Source organism: Ambystoma mexicanum, chromosome 8 (genome assembly GCF_040938575.1).
Source record: "Ambystoma mexicanum isolate Mex_15411 chromosome 8, UKY_AmexF1_1, whole genome shotgun sequence".
In the NCBI taxonomy this organism is placed as follows: domain Eukaryota; kingdom Metazoa; phylum Chordata; class Amphibia; order Caudata; family Ambystomatidae; genus Ambystoma; species Ambystoma mexicanum.
The window spans coordinates 588,787,514-588,809,391 of record NC_090929.1 but is presented as its reverse complement, the minus strand read 5'-3'; positions in this window follow the sequence as shown (position 1 = coordinate 588,809,391).

Below are 21,878 nucleotides of genomic sequence, written 5' to 3'. Positions count from 1 at the left end.
GGGGTTGCTATGGGTGTCAAATACGCCCCAGCCCTAGCAAACGTAGTGATGGGATGTTCGAAGATCAGTTCATTTACAGGCTGCAAGAATTCAAGAACAAGATGATAAAATGGTTAAGATACATTGATGATGTATTGATTATTTGGAACGGAACACCGGAAGAATTAGAAATCTTGCTGCATCAAGTCTATGAGAATGAATATGGTTTAGAATTTACCGGACTAAGTAGTCGTTCAGAAATAAACTTTTGGGATTTAAACATATATGTATCTGGCAACCAATTGTATACTAAAACTTACAGGAAAGAAACGGAGGTAAACTCTACACTATTTGCAACTAGTTGACACCACCAACCTGTCATTCTAAACATCCCTAAAGGGGAATTTATTTGTGCAAAACGGAATTGTACTGAACCATCAGCCTTCGAGAAAGAATGCAACTTATTATCAAATCGCTTTACAGTGAGAGGGTACCCTCAAAAAGCAATTGCAATCGCCCGGAAAAAAGCTCAAAATATGACAAGACAATCAACACTGCTTCAAAAAACCAAGGAAGTACAATCAGACAACATGATTCAATTCATTACCACATACTTTGCAAACAATAAGGAAATCAAGTGAGTTCTTAAACGTAATTGGTATCTTTTGAAACTAGGTCCACATGTGAACAAGCACATTCAAGACCATCCGACGATAGTATACAGAAAAAGCCAAAACCTTAAAAATTATGTTAAGTCCATCACTGCTGCCAGAAAAAGAAGAGACAAGACCACAGACATGGTTACAACCACTAGTTTTACAAAGGTAGCGGGCGCCCCTCTCTCGCAAGAACAGACATGATAACCTGTTCAGTGGTTATTAACCACTTGAGAGTTCGCAGCCACTGCTTTTACTCACTGTGCCTTTCACAGATGGGAAATATCCATTTGCATATCAGTCTTTGTCCTGCCCAGGGGCAGTCCAGCACCGAAATACAATGGCAACTCCAATCTGAACGAGAGTACCACCAGCAACCCCATACACGTGTTTCACCCTTGTTGGGGATCATCAGTGAGGTGAAGCTGATGCCTCTCTAAGCACAGTGAGAGGGAGACCACGTCTGGTTGCCCCCAGGAGACCTAGGGTTACCAATCCCAGGTTCCTTAACAAATAGTTTTACAAAGGTAGCGGACGCCCCTCTCTCGCAAGAACAGACATGATAACCTGTTCAGTGGTTATTAACCACTTGAGAGTTCGCAGCCACTGCTTTTACTCACTGTGCCTTTCACAGATGGGAAATATCCATTTGCATATCAGTCTTTGTCCTGCCCAGGGGCAGTCCAGCACCGAAATACAATGGCAACTCCAATCTGAACGAGAGTACCACCAGCAACCCCATACACGTGTTTCACCCTTGTTGGGGATCATCAGTGAGGTGAAGCTGATGCCTCTCTAAGCACAGTGAGAGGGAGACCACGTCTGGTTGCCCCCAGGAGACCTAGGGTTACCAATCCCAGGTTCCTTAACAAATAGTTTTACAAAGGTAGCAGGCGCCCCTCTCTCGCAAGAACAGACATGATAACCTGTTCAGTGGTTATTAACCACTTGAGAGTTCGCAGCCACTGCTTTTACTCACTGTGCCTTTCACAGATGGGAAATATCCATTTGCATATCAGTCTTTGTCCTGCCCAGGGGCAGTCCAGCACCGAAATACAATGGCAACTCCAATCTGAACGAGAGTACCACCAGCAACCCCATACACGTGTTTCACCCTTGTTGGGGATCATCAGTGAGGTGAAGCTGATGCCTCTCTAAGCACAGTGAGAGGGAGACCACGTCTGGTTGCCCCCAGGAGACCTAGGGTTACCAATCCCAGGTTCCTTAACAAATAGTTTTACAAAGGTAGCGGGCGCCCCTCTCTCGCAAGAACAGACATGATAACCTGTTCAGTGGTTATTAACCACTTGAGAGTTCGCAGCCACTGCTTTTACTCACTGTGCCTTTCACAGATGGGAAATATCCATTTGCATATCAGTCTTTGTCCTGCCCAGGGGCAGTCCAGCACCGAAATACAATGGCAACTCCAATCTGAACGAGAGTACCACCAGCAACCCCATACACGTGTTTCACCCTTGTTGGGGATCATCAGTGAGGTGAAGCTGATGCCTCTCTAAGCACAGTGAGAGGGAGACCACGTCTGGTTGCCCCCAGGAGACCTAGGGTTACCAATCCCAGGTTCCTTAACAAATAGTTTTACAAAGGTAGCGGGCGCCCCTCTCTCGCAAGAACAGACATGATAACCTGTTCAGTGGTTATTAACCACTTGAGAGTTCGCAGCCACTGCTTTTACTCACTGTGCCTTTCACAGATGGGAAATATCCATTTGCATATCAGTCTTTGTCCTGCCCAGGGGCAGTCCAGCACCGAAATACAATGGCAACTCCAATCTGAACGAGAGTACCACCAGCAACCCCATACACGTGTTTCACCCTTGTTGGGGATCATCAGTGAGGTGAAGCTGATGCCTCTCTAAGCACAGTGAGAGGGAGACCACGTCTGGTTGCCCCCAGGAGACCTAGGGTTACCAATCCCAGGTTCCTTAACAAATAGTTTTACAAAGGTAGCGGGCGCCCCTCTCTCGCAAGAACAGACATGATAACCAGTCCAGCACCTCACTGATGATCCCCAACAAGGGTGAAACACGTGTATGGGGTTGCTGGTGGTACTCTCGTTCAGATTGGAATTGCTATTGTATTTCGGTGCTGGACTGCCCCTGGGCAGGACAAAGACTGATATGCAAATGGATATTTCCCATCTGTGAAAGGCACAGTGAGTAAAAGCAGTGGCTGCGAACTCTCAAGTGGTTAATAACCACTGAACAGGTTATCATGTCTGTTCTTGCGAGAGAGGGGCGCCCGCTACCTTTGTAAAACTATGGTTACAACCACCACTGTCAGGCTTCAGAAAGTATGGCTTTTGCACAATGTGCCAATATGCGGCACCAGACACAGATATGTTCACAAATAAAGAAGGGGTGAAAACCCGGATCAATGAACAGATCAACTGAACAGATCCAAATATTTGATTTACACGATAATATTTGTTTGCAACCTTATATATATCAGGAGCACCATTCGGGTGTTAAGAACAAGAATCAGAGAACACATCTCCGCAATTGGAAGCCAGGACAAGAACCTTCACTGTCAGACCATTGGCAAAACCATCACCAATTACGGAATAAAAAAGACATCAGATTTGTGGGCCTTAAAAGATTAAAAAAGGGCAAACATGGAGGAAATCAAGAATTACGTTTGCGGCAACGTAACAGAATCCTGGCTGCATCCCGCAGCTGGTCCAGCTATCATGCTAGCCATCCCAGATAATTACACTCTTATTCGCATGGATCACACCACGTCTAGAGGCGGTGGCCTTGCTATAATTATCAAAAATCACCTAGCCCTAAGACCTACCTCACCCCACAATACCAACTCCTTTGAATCCCTCACAACTAAACTCACTATTGCCAACAACCAAACCATTACTATTCACATCATATACCGCCCAACAGGCCCCTTAGGTTCCTTTGAGGAAGACCTTATGAACCTATTATCTGACAAGCTAAAAAATTCTACCCAATGACTCACCTTAGGTGACTTCAACCTCGGATTCAATGACCCACGTGACCCCAATGCACTACAAATTAACAGCACCCTCGAGGAACTAGGATTTTCCCAATAGATTACTGATCCTACACATATCAAAGGAAGGAACCTCGATTGGATTGCCGCACATAACTGCCCAATCACCATCACTTCTATAGTGCCTTTGTCTTGGTCCGACCACCACATGGTATCTTTTACCTTAGATGCCACCACACCTACCAACAACAGTATCCTAGCCCCCACTGCACCCACTAGAAACAAGAAATATATTACCCCTGAAAACATCATCCCCTTTATTCTACCCACCCTGAATTCCATCTCAGATCAGTCTGACCCTGCCTCCATGGTAGAAAAATACAACAAAGTGATGCTGGCCTCTCTGGACACCATCGCACCACTGAAAATTAGGAAGAGCAAACCTGGCCAACATTTAAACACCTGGTTCACTCCCCTACTGAAAGACATCAGACAAAAGAAATGCCAAAGTGAAAAAACCTGGAGATCAAACCCCTCCGACGTCAATAAAAAGAACTTGAAGAAATTAGCCACCCTCTACAAAAAAGAAATCATTCTTGCAAAACAAACATCCTACAACACCCGTATCACTCAAGCCAAATCCAATACCAAAGAATTATTCGCCATCCTAAAAGAAGTAGAATCCCCTATGCAAGCTCCCGATTCCTGCCTCAAGGGTAAAGACTGGTGCACAGGCATACAAAATGCCCTTGGTAATAAGATTACTATGCTTCAGGCGAAGATTCACAACAAAAAAGCTTCCATAAACATCCCCAATACTGTCAACATAGGCACCCCCCTCAAGACTACTACGAATCCATTACCAACTCCGAAATCCACTCCTCCTCCACCTACACCTGCCACCCCGCCCTTCCATTTCCGCAAAGTTTCCACCAAAGAATTCGAGAAAGTCATCCTCACGCTCAAACCCTCTAACTGCCAGGGCGACTCATGTCCAGCCCAAATCATAAAAGACGCTGCTTGTGAACTCTCACCCTTCATCATTAACGTCTCCTTCACTTCAGGTACCATACCTAGTAATCTGAAACATTCCTGGGTCCTCCCCCTACTCACAAAAACAAACCCTGGACACCTCCATCCCCACCTATTACCGCCCCATAACCACTGTACCGTTCCTACTGAAAATCCTGGATAAGGTAGCCTACCTACAAATTCAGCACCACTTGGAACTTAACCACCTCCTTGGAGTCCGACAGTCCGGCTTCAGACCACAGCATGGCACTGAGTCTGCACTCCTAGACCTCAAGGCACAAATAGACACTCTAAGAGATAAAGGCACAACCTCACTCTTACTACTCATCGACCTCTCTGCGGCATTTGACCTGGTGGACCACGCAATACTTTGCAACCACCTGGTCACGGCAGCCTGCTTCTCCCACAAAGCAGTCGCATGGATCCAGTCCTTCCTAGACAACAGGACAATGCGAGTTTTCTCCCCTCTAGCAGCTGCAGACCCTGCACCTATCTCATGCGGCGTACCCCAAGGATCATGTGTATCTCCTACCCTCTACAATATTTTCACAAAGCCCCTTTTCGATGATCTAGACGGTCTTGGTATCACCTACACTAACTATGCAGATGATACACAGATCCTCATCCCGCTGACAGGAGATTATGACAAGGATTTGGCCTTTGTGAACAGAGTCTACCTCATCATCCCGGCATGGATGGCCTCCCACGGTCTATGCCTGAATGATGACAAAACTGAACTCCTCATTCTAGGCACTTCTTCCAACATTAAAAAACTAGGCCCCAACTAGGACGCCTTCACAATTGACAATAACATCATCACTGTTGCCAAAGTAGTTAAAACCCTTGGCTTCTATATAGACTCTACCCTCACCTTTGGCAAACAAGTGAATGCCATGGCCTCAGCTACTTCCTACACCTGCAAGCTAATCAGAGCAGCCAAGCCTTTCCTCTTAGCTAACAACTGTGTCATTCTAGCAAGAGCACTAATCCTATCAAAACTAGATTATTGCAAAGCCCTCTACATAGGCAGTAACAAATACATCACCGCCAAAATACAAACACTCCAAAACAATGCCCTGAGAGCTGCCCTAAACTTCCCTAAGAGCGCCCATATATCAGACCTCAGGAGATCTACTAACTGGCTCACAACTAAAGACAAAATCCTCCTCAAAACAGCTTCACTGACACACAAATGTCTCAACCACACAGCCCCGCAATACCTCATAGATAGATTCACCATACAAACAGCCTCTCGCCCCTTAAGAAAAGTTAACTCCAACCTTCTGCTAGTACCCAGATTAAAACTTTCCAAATCTGGCGGGAGCAGCTTCGCTGTCAAAGCAGCTCAATTTTGGAACTCCATTCCCCCTGCCCTAAGGGAAGATCTCCCCTACCGGCAATTCAGATACAATTTGATTCAATCGCTAAAAGATCATGATGTCTAATTCTCACCTTATTGACTTCCAGGATCTTACGCTTATTTTGTATACTTGTTCTGCCTTATTTATGCCATACCTGCAATATTGTAACTTACTGTATATACCTTTGTGATTCTGTAATAATACCTGTATTTTTAAACTCACTGTATATAGACCTGTGACTCTCCGACAATACATACCACAGCAATGTAACCACCGCTGTACCCCCATTTCTAATCTGTAACCTGTAACCTAAGCTGAACAACCCTCTTTTGCCTTCGCGCCTGAATACCCCTGGGTCTGGTGCGCAATATAAATAAAATAAACAAACAAACAAGCAAACAAAGAAGAAGCCAGAATTATTTGTCGTTTCAAAACTGTGGAACAAGGACTGAATTCAGATAATGAAATGGTTCATTTTTTATGACAATAGAGAGACCAAGCAAGTACATGTACTATGATTGACAATGTAAAAAAGATTTTTTCGTACTAGACATCAATGTGTTTTGTACTTAACTTTGAGCTATGTGTGAATCACCAAACTGTGAACCAATCCAGACAGGTCAATGTGTTTGCAAAAAAACTATACATAAAATCATATAAAACATAAATTGTCAAAATTAGGAAAGGTAATTAGAACATATGGACAGTGGTCTGGTATTAATACTACCACTACCACAATCCCTCACACCTCACTAGCAATGAGGCTAAATGCACACAAATGGGAAAAAACTAAGTGTCTTGATAAACTATATATACACTTGTAACTAAACTAAATTCAATACGCCTGACTAAGGTGAGGTGATTATCACAACCAAAATTATCTACACTTTATGTATGACTGTGCCGAAATAGACACGCCCGATACAGTTAGGAAACACAAGCAGCAGAAACATTAGGCGCAAGAACAGAAACAAGCAAAATGTATTAACCATATATGAATCAGTAAAATAACGAAAAGATATGTGTTAAAAATGGGTTTTTTTGACTAAAAATGTGATTGCCACAAATAATTAGCAAATGCGAAAGGGGTAAATTTAACCTGTTAGATAGAAAAGCATGGATAGACATCCCAAAATATGGCCGCCACTTTTGCAAGTGAGGTATGGAAAGCAATGAGGGACTTAGGGACACTAGGATTTGCCAATAACAATCGCCGAGCCTCGGGAAAGAAGGAACCCGACGCTTGAAGCATGAGCAATAGAATTTGCAGTTAAGCCCTTGAAGCAGGTGGGAAGCCCACCTTTAGTCACAAGCACGCTTTGGATCGTGCCATTACTATAATTCCACATTAGATTCACAGGGAGATGTAAATATGCGCAATATGAATGGGAATGTGACAGTAGTAAAATATGCAGCATTTAACAGTTGCATTGCAAATTGGATACTCCGATAGAATTGTAACTATTGTAATAGTAGTATTCATAAAGAGTATTATGATCGGGGGGGTTTCTTAAGAATCAGGACTATGAGATCAGCGTGTTTTGAGCACATTTAGACAATGATAAGCTCAACTCAGTTTCACTAACAAAGGTGGAGTGAGAAGGCACTGGGAGATGTAAACACGCGCGTTATGAATGGGAATGTGACGGTATTTAAATCAATAGCATCTAAAAGTTGCACTGCGCCGCAGGCACCACGATAAAACTGCAACCATTGTAATGATAGTATTCATAAAGAATATTAAGATCAGGGGTTTTTCTTACTACATTAAGAATTAGGAATATGAGATCAGCGTGTTTCAGCCCATTTAGGTAGTGATAGGCTCAACTCAGTTTAAATGGATGCTGACATACAAATATCTATGCTTTTCAACATAGGTGGGATTGAACCCAGGAAATTTAAGCTACTGGATAAGACCAGAAAATACACCTACCAATGGGGGAATCGAAACTTTTATAAAAAGGGTAAGAGGTGATACTCACGAGAAAAAGTGTCTTGACATCTAACAAGGATGATATATTTTTAAGAAACATAATGACCATAGTAAGAATGAGTGACAAAAGAACTTCAGTCTGTAACCCTCCTCCGCAGCTCTGCAACACGAGCACATGTATATAGTCACTAGAAAAACGCACGAGGTGTTAATGTATGGTTAATACATGTTCTTGTTAATACGTGGTATGTGGTTAAAACACAGATGAAGTCACATTTAATAAGATATGTTAAATAACCGAGAAGGTTCTCATTTATGAGTTTTATTTTCATTTTTTGCAATGTGTTTCTTTTCTCTTCTTTTTTTCTTTGATATGAACAAGAATAGCCTGGATTTGAAAAAGGCACAGTACATACGCCGAAACACGTGTCATCCGAGAGGGGCTAAAAACAAACAAACTAAACAAATAAAATTTCTACTTGAGATACAGCAGCTGTTTCAAGTCTGTTACTTACCTATCTTGGCGCAAAGGAGTGCAGGCACAAATATACCTTTCTTACTGTTTACAGACGGAGTAGAGGAACTCAGTGTCTCCGTGGAGGCGTTCACTTATGCTACAAACAACTAACTTACATAAGAGGAAGCACAAACAAAGAAAGGACGGTAATCATAAGGAGCAAACAATACTAAAAACAAGTTGCGTAGGTACAAACACAAGATATCTTCACAAAAAAAGTTCCTCAAGGTTAGAGAATTATATGAAAGCAACCTGAGGCCAAAAATGTATTTAAGAGACAAATTTGAGGTCAACCCTGGCGGTAATCGCCTACGATGGACCCCTAGAACGATGGCTAAATATAATGACCTTTTGAGAAATCAACTCGTGATTAGGGAGGGTCAAGGGTGCAAGACATTATGGGTGAAGTATTAAGTAGAGTTACAACTGAAGCCGTATCATGTTAGACTGTGGTGAATAAAAAGGCTCCCCGCCCTGTTCGCCGGTTTGACCCTCTTATTGCTGGGAAAAAGAAAGAATTAAACTCTGCAACCAATAAACTGAAAAACAAATTTGAGGGAACAGCAACAGAGCTTAAAGACTTGCTCAGACCTGTAAGGAACAATTATAAATCATGGCTCCGCAACCATAGGGAGTCTTGTCACGATGAGGGATGGAAGTATCTGAATAAGTTAATAGAAACAAATGATACAAAAAAATGTGGGCATTGGCTTGGGAAGGAGAAAGGCCTGCCTAAGGGCCCAAGTGAAATTGTTACGGTAACAGAGTCAAATTGGATAGAATATATTAAAAGGACTTTCCAGGGCCCACAACATCCACCACAGACACCCAGCCCGATGTTTAATACCAAGATGGACGAATATATAAAAACAGTGGATTTGGTAGCTAAAATAAAACAACTAAAATCATCTAGTGATACTGGCCGAGATGGCCTTACCAATTTGATTCTGAAAGGTGATCCCGAAATTCTGGGCGAGTATGTTGAAACTAATGTATCTACAGGTATTCCAATCCGGGGGGATACCTGAGAAATGGAAAAGTGCCATCCTAATTCCTATATTTAAAAAAGGCCAGAGAGAAAGTCCGGAAAACTACAGATTCTTGGCAATGCTGGACTGTAGTGGGAAAGTATTCGCTAGTATCCTATTGGAACTACTCACAGAGTGGGTAGCCCGAAAAGGAATACTCACCTACCACCAAACGTGGTTCAGAAAGGGGTGTTCGACAACCAACCCACTCTGGACCCTGTTCACATTGATCTCTGACCTAGAAGCAAAACCGGGGATGGCCTTATTTGCTTGCTTTGTGGACTATTCGTCCGCATTTAGTAGCGTTGGCTGAGGGAAATTATGGACAATGCTAGAGGAATGGAATATAGATTCCTGACTTCTGTATTTTATAAAAGCTCTTTCTGGCGACACAGTAGTCAAAATCAGGTTATCACTGGACAGGGCACTATCAGACACTATCCCAACTTGGAAGGGCCTGAAACAAGGGTGTGCATTAGCCCTCTTGTTTTTCAACATCTATCTCTCCTTGCTAGCAAGGAGGTTAGGGGAAGTTCTTAATACCCTGCACCAATATGGGAACGAGGGTCTGGTATGTATATTGTATGCAGACGATGTTGTGATCCTTGACAGGACTAAAGTGGGCCTGCAGCGCTCACTTCGGAGCATGCAGTGGTATTCCTCAGCATAAAAGGCTATGCAGACCCTGCGGAAAAACCATAGAGTCTGCAAACCATCTTTTAACACAATGTGACAAGCTAGAGACCATATATGACTGGGCGTACGAGAAGTATAAAGATCCTGCTTCTGACTATTTTGGAGTTGCCAGTTTGGATGCCGACTCATTAGTATTAACAACTGCGGCAATGTATGTATGGGAGGAAATCTGTAAAAAAAATCATGAGCATCAACAGCGGCAGCCATCACGACTGATTTTAATAATGAGTTTCTATATGATTTTAACAAGTGAATTGTTTTAGTGTGAATTTTAAAAGTTTATGTTTATACAAATGTAAAATGTATTCATGTAAATCTGCATTTTTGTATGTGTTAGTCCGAAATGAATGCTAGTCACCCATAACACACTTTAAACAATAAAAATAAAAAGCTTCAGATCTTCCATAATAATGCACTCAGATCAGCAACCAACCACCCCAGATCTCAACACATCAAAGAGCTAAGGCACAGTGTGCACTGGCTGTCTGTTCCCCAAATAATCAGTCTCAAAACCCTCTCACTTCCTTTTAAATGCCTGCACAACTTAGCATCCAAGTAGCTGTGTGACAAATTCATATGCAAATCTTCGGACCGGCCTACTAGATCCGCCTATTCCAACTGACTGACGATCCCCAGGTTCAAGCTTCACAAGGCAGGCGGCAGTAGCTTCCCAGTATTTGCTGCCAAAATGTGGAACTCTCTACCAGCAACTCTCAGAGCTGAACCCTCATTCAACATATTCAGAAGACAGGCAGTGACCTGGCTCAAACAGACTGATCTTCCATAGTGCTAAATCCTCCTACAATGTATAGCACACCTTGGTATACTTTCTCACTTACCTGTCAATTGTACCACATTCCTACCCTGTAACTATTCCTCTGTGATTAATTGTAATCCCTTGTAAATGATCTACCGTACCTCTTTCATTTGTTATCGTTGTAATGTATCCACTGTTTGCACATGTAATTACTTCTACTGCACCAATTTAAGAAATGCGCCACAGTGCCCAAGGGCTTGGTGCGCTATATAAATAAAAATACAATACAATACCAGCAATATAGCCAGACTATATGATGATATATCACTGAGAAAAGTGATAAAAGTTACTGCCCACTCATGTCCCCTTGGCCCTAAATTCAATAATAAGAAAATGGGCAGTTTGTCTCAAAGGAACTTTATAGCATGTGTACATGGACTGGGCACTGGCCGGTGATTGTGATGATGGTGCAAATCTATGGGCCTCAGAGAGAGACAGGAGTATGCCACCCTAACTAGTAGCAATTCTTACAGAGATGTGTGCTAACCTCTCAGTCAGAGTACGCTTTGGTCAAGTAACAGCTGTCTCCTGAATTTGCAGCTTCGCAAAGTGTAAGACTGCAATGAGGCCTGATGGTTCTTCTTTGTAACTTACATGGTAATTCCCTTGCTGAGAAACTAATTAAATTGACATGGGACATCCTTAGATATGACCTACCTAATGTGTTTGTATTATGCTGATGATGGTGCTCTTTTAGCTCCATAATCAAGCGCATTGCAAGTTCTGGAAGATGGATGCAAACTAAATGCTCCAGGGAGACACAAGGATGTATAAAACAAATCAAACAGAAATGTGTAGGAAAGCAAGACCCTTGAGAACATTATGGGGGGGAAAACTGCAATGACTTAAAAACCTTTGTTGTGGGAGAGTAACTTTCTTGCGTGATAGCTGGTGTGCCATTGTGGAAACACAGATTAGTGAGACAACTAGAGGACACAGAAAAGTCTTGCCTGGCTTCCCACTAGAACCCATGTTGACAATTTACTGAACAAAATCTATAGACATTGTCACATATCGGGCCGAGTGTGGGGCAATGTGGACTCCAACCCCACACACTGTAAGCAAAGCAACATCTTGAGCTCTCTGTAGGTGCTCCTGTGTTTACCGTCTACACACTACTTTGAGAATTTGTCCGAATATAATGTGACACACGCAATACATCTGAGCCCGCTAATAAGTGGCTGTACATCTGGAAGAAGCCTCCCCTTAAATTCACTCAGTTCATGATTTAGAAAATCATGCCAAGTGGCTTCTATTGGCAAAGAACATGGTTATTTTATATTAGAAAGGATTAGAATTGGGTTAGCCAACCTAAATGAGAATCTAACCTCCTCCTCTGAACTCACTAGCACAAAAAACGGTGTCCGAAAAAGAGTTAAAAATCAAAACGGCCTATGTTCTAAACTACTACAGCTTGTATAAATGCTGAGCATGAAAAAAAACCTACACCGGTTTGCACGTAGCTAGAACATGCCTCTTTGTGTGTGTCCATAACATGCATTATATATCATGAAACAATTTCCCCCGAATTGACTGGAGTGACGCATTTAGCTTTATTTAATGCGTTTGCAAGCTGGTGTTTATGTCGTTTTGTGCCTTTTTAACTTGAACCTGGCAATAGTGCTTTATGATAAACGTCTTCTTATTACACATGCTCAGCCTATTTTGTCTATGTTATGAAATAAAATACACTCTTTTATGAGAAATATGACAATTTTCCAAAGTAAAGAGTTCTTTGACTTATGATATGATATGGCATTTATAAGGCGCGAAGGGGCAAGGGAGGGGGAACAGAGGGAAGATAAACAGCGTTCCTACTAGGCCAGGTGTCATTCAGATCGCGCAAGTGCATGGGAAGGGGGAGGGGGGAAGTGCAGTACACGGGATAAGGATAATAAACAACAAGTGAAGTACGGCCAGCTGGTGGCAAGTGCAAGAGTAAGTGCAGACATCAGGTGTCAAATGCTGGTAGTGGAACTGTAGGGATACAGAAAACAGCCCCAAAGTGCAGGGTTGCCAGGTAGGCAGTGCAGGTGTGCGGCTGGCGGGGTAGGGGATCTGGGCCCGAGATCAAAGGGTGGCCAGGTATCCAGTGCAGTTTCAGTTCAGTTTCAGTTTGTGAGAGAAATATGTCTGCCTGCATTTCTATACAATTAGGCAGAGTTTATTCCAGGACATTTTTGTATTCTGCACTCAATGAGCAGAGTGCATTCTGGGATTTCTTTCTGTGGTGCCTGTGTACTTTGGGAAGGAACAAGCCCTCCGGCAGTGGCTTGGGTATCTAGGCATGTCATGGTAAACCGTGGCATTTTGTGGCATTATCTGGGCAGGCGATGCTGTACTTAAAATACAGTGCTATCTTGGCATATGAGCTCGACCTGGGTATATGCTGGCTATTCCTGGCATGCTTGTATGGACCTGAGCATAGGCTGACTGCAGAAAGTTGTTTCTGGCTGCACCAGAGCAACTGTGGCTGAACACATGTCTGTACCCCACTAAATAAGGCTGTACCATAGCATATGATACTGTACCCTAGCGATTCTACTGCTATTAAACCTCTCAGCTGCATTCAATTTGGTCGATCACCAGATCCTAACCAATCACTGGACTACAGCAGCCACCTTCTCCTCCAATGCCTCCAATTGGATTAAATCCTTCCTATCCAATCGAACTACTAGAGTTTTCTCCCCCTCCGCCTCAGCAGACCCAATCCCTGTACACTGTGGAGTACCTCAGGCTCTTGCGTCTCACCAATGCTTTACAACATTCAAGAAGCTCCTCTTTGATCGCCTGTACAACATAGGTGTCATCTACCTCAACTACGCAGATGACACCCAGGTTCTTATCACACTCACTGGCCATTACGAAAAGGATTCCAAGATAATTCATGAAATCTACTTGGAAATCCAGGCCTGGATGGCTGCCAACAGTCTCTGCCTCAATGACGAAAAGACAGAGCTCTTGATTGTCGGCACTCAGGCACGCATAAACAAACTCTATCCACAGTACTCACCCTTCAATATCGATGGGAATCTTATCAAAGATGCCAAAGAAATAAAAACCCTAGGAGTTTATCTTGATTCCACTCTGTCCCTAAAGAAACAAGTCAGCTTTGTGGTGTCATCTACAGCTTACACCAACAAGCTAATCCACGCCTGTAAATCCTACCTGTCCCCCAGCAGCTGTCCTACACTAGCCAGAGCCTTTGCGCTGTCAAAAATCGATTACTGCAACACGCTTTTCCTAGGATCCTCTGAAGGGAATCTTAACAGGCTACAGGTCCTACAAAATAACTCTTTGCGATCAGCCTTAAGCATTCACAGAACTAGCCACATTTCAAGTCTCAGACGGAAGACTGACTGGCTCTCGGTGCGTGATAGAATAACTTTATGCACTCTGCCAATCTCCCTCAAATGTCTGTCAAATTCGGCCCCCAAGTACTTGTCAGACAAATTCTACAAACACCAACCAGCCCGACCTACCAGATCTGTCCACTCTCACTGCCTTACAGTACCAAGGTTCAACCTAAAAATGGCGGGAGGAGCTAGCTTTCCAGTTCAAGCTGCCAAATGCTGAAACTCCTTGCCCCCCACCATAAGGTCGGAACCTTCCAGTTGTGCCTTCAGAACCAGAGTGAAGACCTGGCTCACTGACAAGCTCACCTTATGATGCATCAATCCATACTCTGATGCCCTTCTCTGACCGTTACTTATGTTTCCACTATATTTAATCTGATGCTCTTATATGTATCTTACTGCCACTAGACTTATCTGTAAACCTGGTCTACATAACTGTTGTTTTCCTATGCATGTATGCCTGTAACATCCTCAAGCTTTTCCGGCGCCCAGTTACCTCAGGGTTAAGTGCACTTTACAAATAATAAACAAATTACAAATTACAAATATGATGCCTGTGCTCGGGCGTGTGATATGGCTGTCCCCAGACATGTGTCTGTAGCTGGACATAGGAGACTGCAACTGGCATTACATGAAGCCAGACCTATTGGCTTTGTCAGCGCTTGGTTTTATTGTCGGTTGTCCGTATGGTATGGTTAAAGCTACAATCATTCTGATTGATAGCTGGTGTTGAATTGGTAAACTGCATTTCTCTTAATGCCTGAGGCATTAGGAGTCTTTTCTTTTAAATCCAGTGTAACTTTGTCCCCACATCTGTTGTTAATAATATAAGTCCAAATAATAATAATAATAATAATAATATAATAATAATTTCGTCCAAATAATGAGGTTAAAGCTACCATCATTCTGACTGATAGCTGATGTTGAATTGGTATGAAGTAAACTGCATTGCTGTTAATGCCTGAGGCATCAGGAGTCTTTTAAATCCAGTGTAACTTCGTCCCAACATCTGTTGTTAATAATAAATTGGGATTGTGCCCAAATAATGAGTGACGCTATCCTCCCCTTCTAAATCCAGGCCTACGTTATTTGCTGGTCTAGATCTTCCAATAAAAACAAGGCAGTTCACATACAGGCTTGCTATTCACATAGATGGCAACTTGACATAAACATTGAGGCCTATACAACACACACATTCAGATAATACTTTACTGGCCTGTCAATGCTATGAACAAGATCTGCTGGCGCTCAATCAACGTGTTTCTATATGTATATAGTTTATAGGATAAGCAGATCATTAAGCAGGGTTCAACCGCGAGTCATTCTACAAGACCTATTAATGATGACTAGGAGCCACTGCCATGTCTATCTGGCCCAGTCCTTGTTTTTTGGATTTCCATGAATTCTTCAGAATTTCCCAAAAAGTTCTCCATAGCATAAACCTCATTATTATAAGTAAATAGCTTACGTCTGTTCTACTTACCCAATCAACAGGCGAATATCAGTGTAAATCTAACCAGATGGTGACATATGAATATTTCTCACACAACTTAGTGAATATTCAGAAGCTCTTTGCATAGCGTAAAGAACAATGTGATGACTTGGATAGGACATTTTGGAAAAGTCCAGTTATGGGGCATTTGCACCATTTTCACTAAAATACAAAAGACTTTCAAGAAAATGATCAGACATTTTGGATGTTATGCTGAAAAACAGCTACTATTTTATAGAACACAGGGGCAACCTATTATAGGGAAATGAAGGCAATGTCAGTGTAGCCCATTCTTATATGAAGAACAGCATAAGACTGTCCAGGAAGAAACAAGGGACTATAGTTGGCTAAGGACCTTCCATGTATGTGCTGGTATGCAAATTAAAGGGGATTACTGATATGTACCTTGCCGCCAGATAAAGTGGTATCTGGTCATTGCATCGAATTCAAAGCATCGACAGACCATACCATTGAAAAAAATGCATCGAAAAAAACCACATCAAATGCATTTTTTTAAAAAATGGTAAAGGGTTCAGTTTAGTAAAAATGTGTTTTAATGTTTTTTAAAAAAGGGGTGTTGGGGGGAAACCCCCCATTAAAAAAATGCATTCAATGCTTTTTTCGATGCTTTTTTTGTCAGTGGTTTGGCTGTCGATGGAATCACTAGGAACCGATAAAGTCTGTCTGGGAACAGGTGGCCAGACGCACATTTCTGGATTAGTTGTTGTTAGGTAAGTACCATTTAATAGATACTGTAGGTTTGTACACTCCTACATTTACAGACGCGCACACACACACACCTACCACACACACACACCTACCACACACACACACACCTACCACACACACAAACAAAAACACGCCCTATAAAACTGTGAAGAAAAATATAAAGACACGTTGTTGTGGGCAAGGGGAATGATGGTGCAAGTGTGCCAGGAATTACTTGTGTTTATAAAACAGTTTAAACCCCGACCTGGCGTGCATGCTATTTGCGATCTTCCTCTGCGTGTCCAGCAAGTTCTTCATGCATGTTCATAGCCCAGCAATCAAATCGCAGGAGAGTGATTTCGGTGACGCTACTTTGGTGCTATTTGTTTACCATCTCACGCATCTCATGTAAAACCAAAATAGAAAAAAAACAGATAAAAAGGAAGTAACCACCCCAACTATGAACTAGTAAAAAAAAAACTCGGTCAGTCTCCTTTAAGACATTACAGAAGAGATTTAAACGTGCAGAAAGTAAAGTAGGGCACTGTACACTTACAATTATAGCAGCAATTAGGTTTAATTGAAATAAGCATACAGAGCTATTAATCTTACAGAATTCCAGTACAGCTGCACTCATTTTGCCTTCCTGATAGAGAGCAAGGTCTTCCCTGGGTAAATTCATCAACATAGGTGAATGATCAATGGAGACTCTTATTCTGACGTCATCAAATACCAAAATTGTTTTTTTTTACCTTTACACTAAACAAAAAGAGGATTGCATGGGCGAAATATAGAATTCTGATGCTTTTTCTGGGATTTCTAAAGTCTAGCAAGACCCTTGCATGGTTAATACTTTGGTTAGGTTTTGGAAAACCAAGACCACAATATGTCTGTGTTGTAAATACATTACATGTATTCCTACATAGCTCACCCATCTGTTAATTATTCGTTGTCCTGTACCATATCGGTCATAAAAGCCAAAGGAGAGTGGGGCTCATATTCAGGGAAGGATCTCGCCCTCTCCACCCACCCACCCACCCAAAAATCGGTTAATGCATCTGTCTGTCATTATTAACAATGGTGAGTGATAAAAGGAAGTTTTTAGTGGATCAACAACTGGCAGGGTTATTGGCAGCCCTCCAAACCAGAGGCGTTGCTGAGGGGGGGGGGCTAAGGGGGCTATAACCCCTGGTCTTTTGGTTGTAGGCCCAGATAGAATCCCACAACCAAAAGGGTAGCTAGCCCCGAGTCTGACAGTCCCGACATTAGCGTAGCCCCAGGTCTTTTCCAGACCTAGCAACACCCCTGCTCCAAACCATTGTTTCTCAGCTTGCTGTGCCAATCAAGAAGGGAAACACCTATTTAAATCAGGCGTCATCACAATGGGAGACTTCCACCCTGAAACACAAGTTTGTATCGCTTCTGCATGAGCCCCCACACAAACGCAGTCATGCTTTGACCTCGTGGACATTATCACTGAGGTGTAACTAGCTCGGGACTACATCTGGGCATAACTGCCCCTCTTATGGTCACTTATGCAGCACTGAAGCGTGATGAATGGAAGGTTTTGTATCAACCATAACCGATGGTGTAGACAGGCTAAGGCCTGAGGGGATAGGCCCACCCTCAAGCCCCAGAGGCCCAGCCTGTGGCATTAAATATAGGGGTCGGGAAGAATGTGGAATAGGAAAGCTGCCCTGTTCATGAGTTAACTGGAATACTGATTGCTGTACGCTGAAAAGTGAACACACTTAAAACCAAGACAGGACCCACCCCACCGGTTTGCCTGATACAAAAAAGTGTGTGCAAATTCTTTGTAAAAACAAATAGCATGTTATGAAATTGTATAGTGTGGTATTGAGGCACTGAGCATGCTGTCTGCCTCTTTTTGATAACCAAGGTTGAATTGATCAATTAAACCTGTAATGCTTATGTATTCACTGTAATAGATACAGTTTGTGTGTTCACCATAGCACCATTTATGTTGCATTTTCACATTGTTGTGGGGAAGATATTGTGCATGTGTAATAATCAAGTTTGAAATGCATGTTAATACGATTAGCACCACAGTGGTGCCAAACATATGTCAGTGTGTCAAGCACTTGCTACACTGACCTGTGTTCATTTGCCAGATTGAAGTGGCAAATCTTGGCAAGTCGGAGTTAGCCTTTCCTCTCTCTGAGGTTGATAAAGTTGGGTATATACACGTTGGTACCAATAATAAAACAATGTACCTGCACCAGAAAACATAAGTTAGAAAACGTACATATGGTGCGGTGCAGGTATAGATCTTAGTCCCCCAAACAAGATTCGTAAAAACTGGGTAGCCACCCCCAATGGAGAGCATAATGCATTAGTCAGGAGAAATGACTAGGTAGCCTAATTAGATACAGTAGAAACAAAGGGCCAGATTCATGGAATAATCTGTGTGGAAAAAACAGGAGCTGCACGCAAAATTGTGCGCAAGTCCCCGTTCGTCGATTCATGGAAAACAATGCGCGGGGCCTACCCGGGACTTGAAAGGAATCTCCACCGGTCCACCACGTCACTGCAACCCGACGTAACACTTGCATGAGACTCCAAGAGAAGGGCCACCCAAACCTGCGCAGCCAGCTAAAAAGGGATGGCGGAACACTTGGAATGAGGAAAAACAAGCGAATATGTGGGTGTTACTAGGGACGTTCCACTGTCAAACCATTGCACCACCCGTACGCATGCAAAACAAATGTATTCATGGAATTAAACAGTGAACGCCGGTCGTGAAAAGACACGCTCAAATCCAGACACACCTATGCCACGCGATAGCAGATGTAAACGTCAACGTGCACACAAACAAGTGCATAAAAAGCATGCATGCTCAACAAACACACAGATACAGCCACGATGAATGCACCATTCGTTGCAGCAATCATCCAGGGACACCAAAGGAGAAAGCAGGATGGCCAGGGTCCGGATCTTCCACCCAGGGACCAGCCTATTTGGGATGCCTTATGACCAGGTATATGGCAGGTATAGGCCCCCGCACACCCTTATCATACTACACCTGGTCACAGAGCGGGAAGATGACCTCACATCACCCACCATGTGCTCCCAAGCACTGGGCCCTCTGAAAAAGGTGCTCAATGCTCTGCATTTTTTGGCCACTGGCTCATTCCATCTGACCACCGCCATAGTAGGTGGCATCTCCCAAGCCACGCAGTCTTGCTGCTTACACCAGGTGTTGGCAATCATAACTGCACAACCTTCTGTCCGTTGGCATATATATATGCCCAGAATACCGGCAGAAAGGCAAGCAGTGGTCCAGGATTTTTATGGGGTGGCGCCCTTCCCAAAGGTGCTAGGTGCCATTGATTGCACCCATGTTACTTTATGTCCACCTAGAGCAACAGAGCACATATACTGCAACCGGAAACATTGGCACTCCATTAAGGTTCAGGTTGTGTGTGATGCCAAGGGCATCATTACTGGAGTGTATGCCAACTATCCTGGTAGCACACATGATAGTTACATCTTCAGGATGTCCCCGCTGCAGCGGGCCCTAGAAGCTGGGAAGCATGGCAACAGATGGCACATTGGTGAGTATGAATGGCCATGCACATGCATGCATGCTTCTCACATACCGATAGACACTGTCAACTAATGACAATGACAACCATTCTCAACTCTACAGGGGACAGTGCCTACCATCTGAGCACATACATGATGACGCGCAAATGCACCCCCCAACACACCTGCCGAAAGGAAGGTACAACACTGCCCATATTGCGACTTGGGGCATAGTGGAGCGCACATTCGGAGTGCTCAAATCACGTTTACAATCCCTTGACCACTCTGGTCTCGTGTTGCTATATGCACCACCAGTAGTATGCAGGATCATGTGTCCTGAACAATGTTGCTACACAGCGTTGTGTCCCGGTGGACATGGTGGTGGCACACCATCCCCACCCACAGGCACACTGCTTGCGTATGGCTGGGAAAAGAGCATGTGGAGAGGCTGCACGTACTCAGCTTGTGCAATCTTTTTTCACCTAAAATCCTTCCCCTGTGGAGTGCACCCGATCCTGCCAAATCCCAGGTGCCATTCAATGATGACAATGGGCCAATCCACTGTACACACAAAACCACCCCGAGAAGAGCCCTTGGAAGTGCAAATTTGTGTGCATCCCTTAGAACTAAAAAGACATTTCATTTTGTGTTTCAAAAAGAAACACATTGAAGAAGGAGGACACCACTACCACCATTCCAACCATTTAATGAAATCACCCCTTTGGCACCAAAAACATTCCATATTACTAACTAAAATATCTGTCAAATGTGCAAGAAGTGATAAACACTGAAACATCATGTCTGAGTTGCAAGCCATACATGGCTTAAACATTAACATGCACACAAAATACAATAAGTAGAATGGCCTATTGCTGCACACATGTCTTAGTATGTCCATGATGCGCGCACACATGTTCCTATTGTGGGGTGTAAAAAAGCAGTGCCATAAGGATACACAAGTGACACAATCTGGCAACATGACCACAATAAACCCCATCCCAAAAGTAATAATTAACAAGAGGTAATTTACAATTGTGACAAAGAGGGCGACACACCAGAATGGCCTCATCCAGACATGCAACAACTAATGTAGCCCTTCCATAACGATGAAAATAAATGCACATCTTACCTGTCCCGTGGCATGCAGCCATCAGTCAAATTTCATCCCATGAAATATCCATCATTCCTTGACGGAAGGATCTGCAGACAATGAACAAAATGAGTGCAGCCAACACATCCATGCACCCCAAAAACTCAAGACCCACGGGCCCCACTCAGTGACACACAACACATGCCAACAGCTCACAAGACAACCATCAACATGTGTCCCAGCACACACGCAGCAACACCTGCATACTGCATGCAAATCAAACACACAAAACACACCCATTGACAAACAACAACAACATCCACACTGCCTGTCCCCCTGAATGGCATGCGGCAAATGTGCATGTCACATATCGCCATTACCAAGACAATGGCATGTACACAACGCACGCATCAGTCAACATGCTGCATGAAAAAGAGAAGATATCACATATGCAGTTAATCAAGCCCCCAAAAAAGCAGGGACACCCCTGGAAGACTATCAATGACATGACAAGGCATGCCATCACCTGCGTAGTATTGGGATAGTGCAGTGAACCCAGTCATGGGAGCCCATGATGCAAAGCACAAGAAGGCCAGTACACAAATACTCACCACTTGCACTCAAGGTAGGATCATGCTTGAGGCAGCCATTTGCAGATGCCAATGTCAGACTGGAAGGCTGGCCAC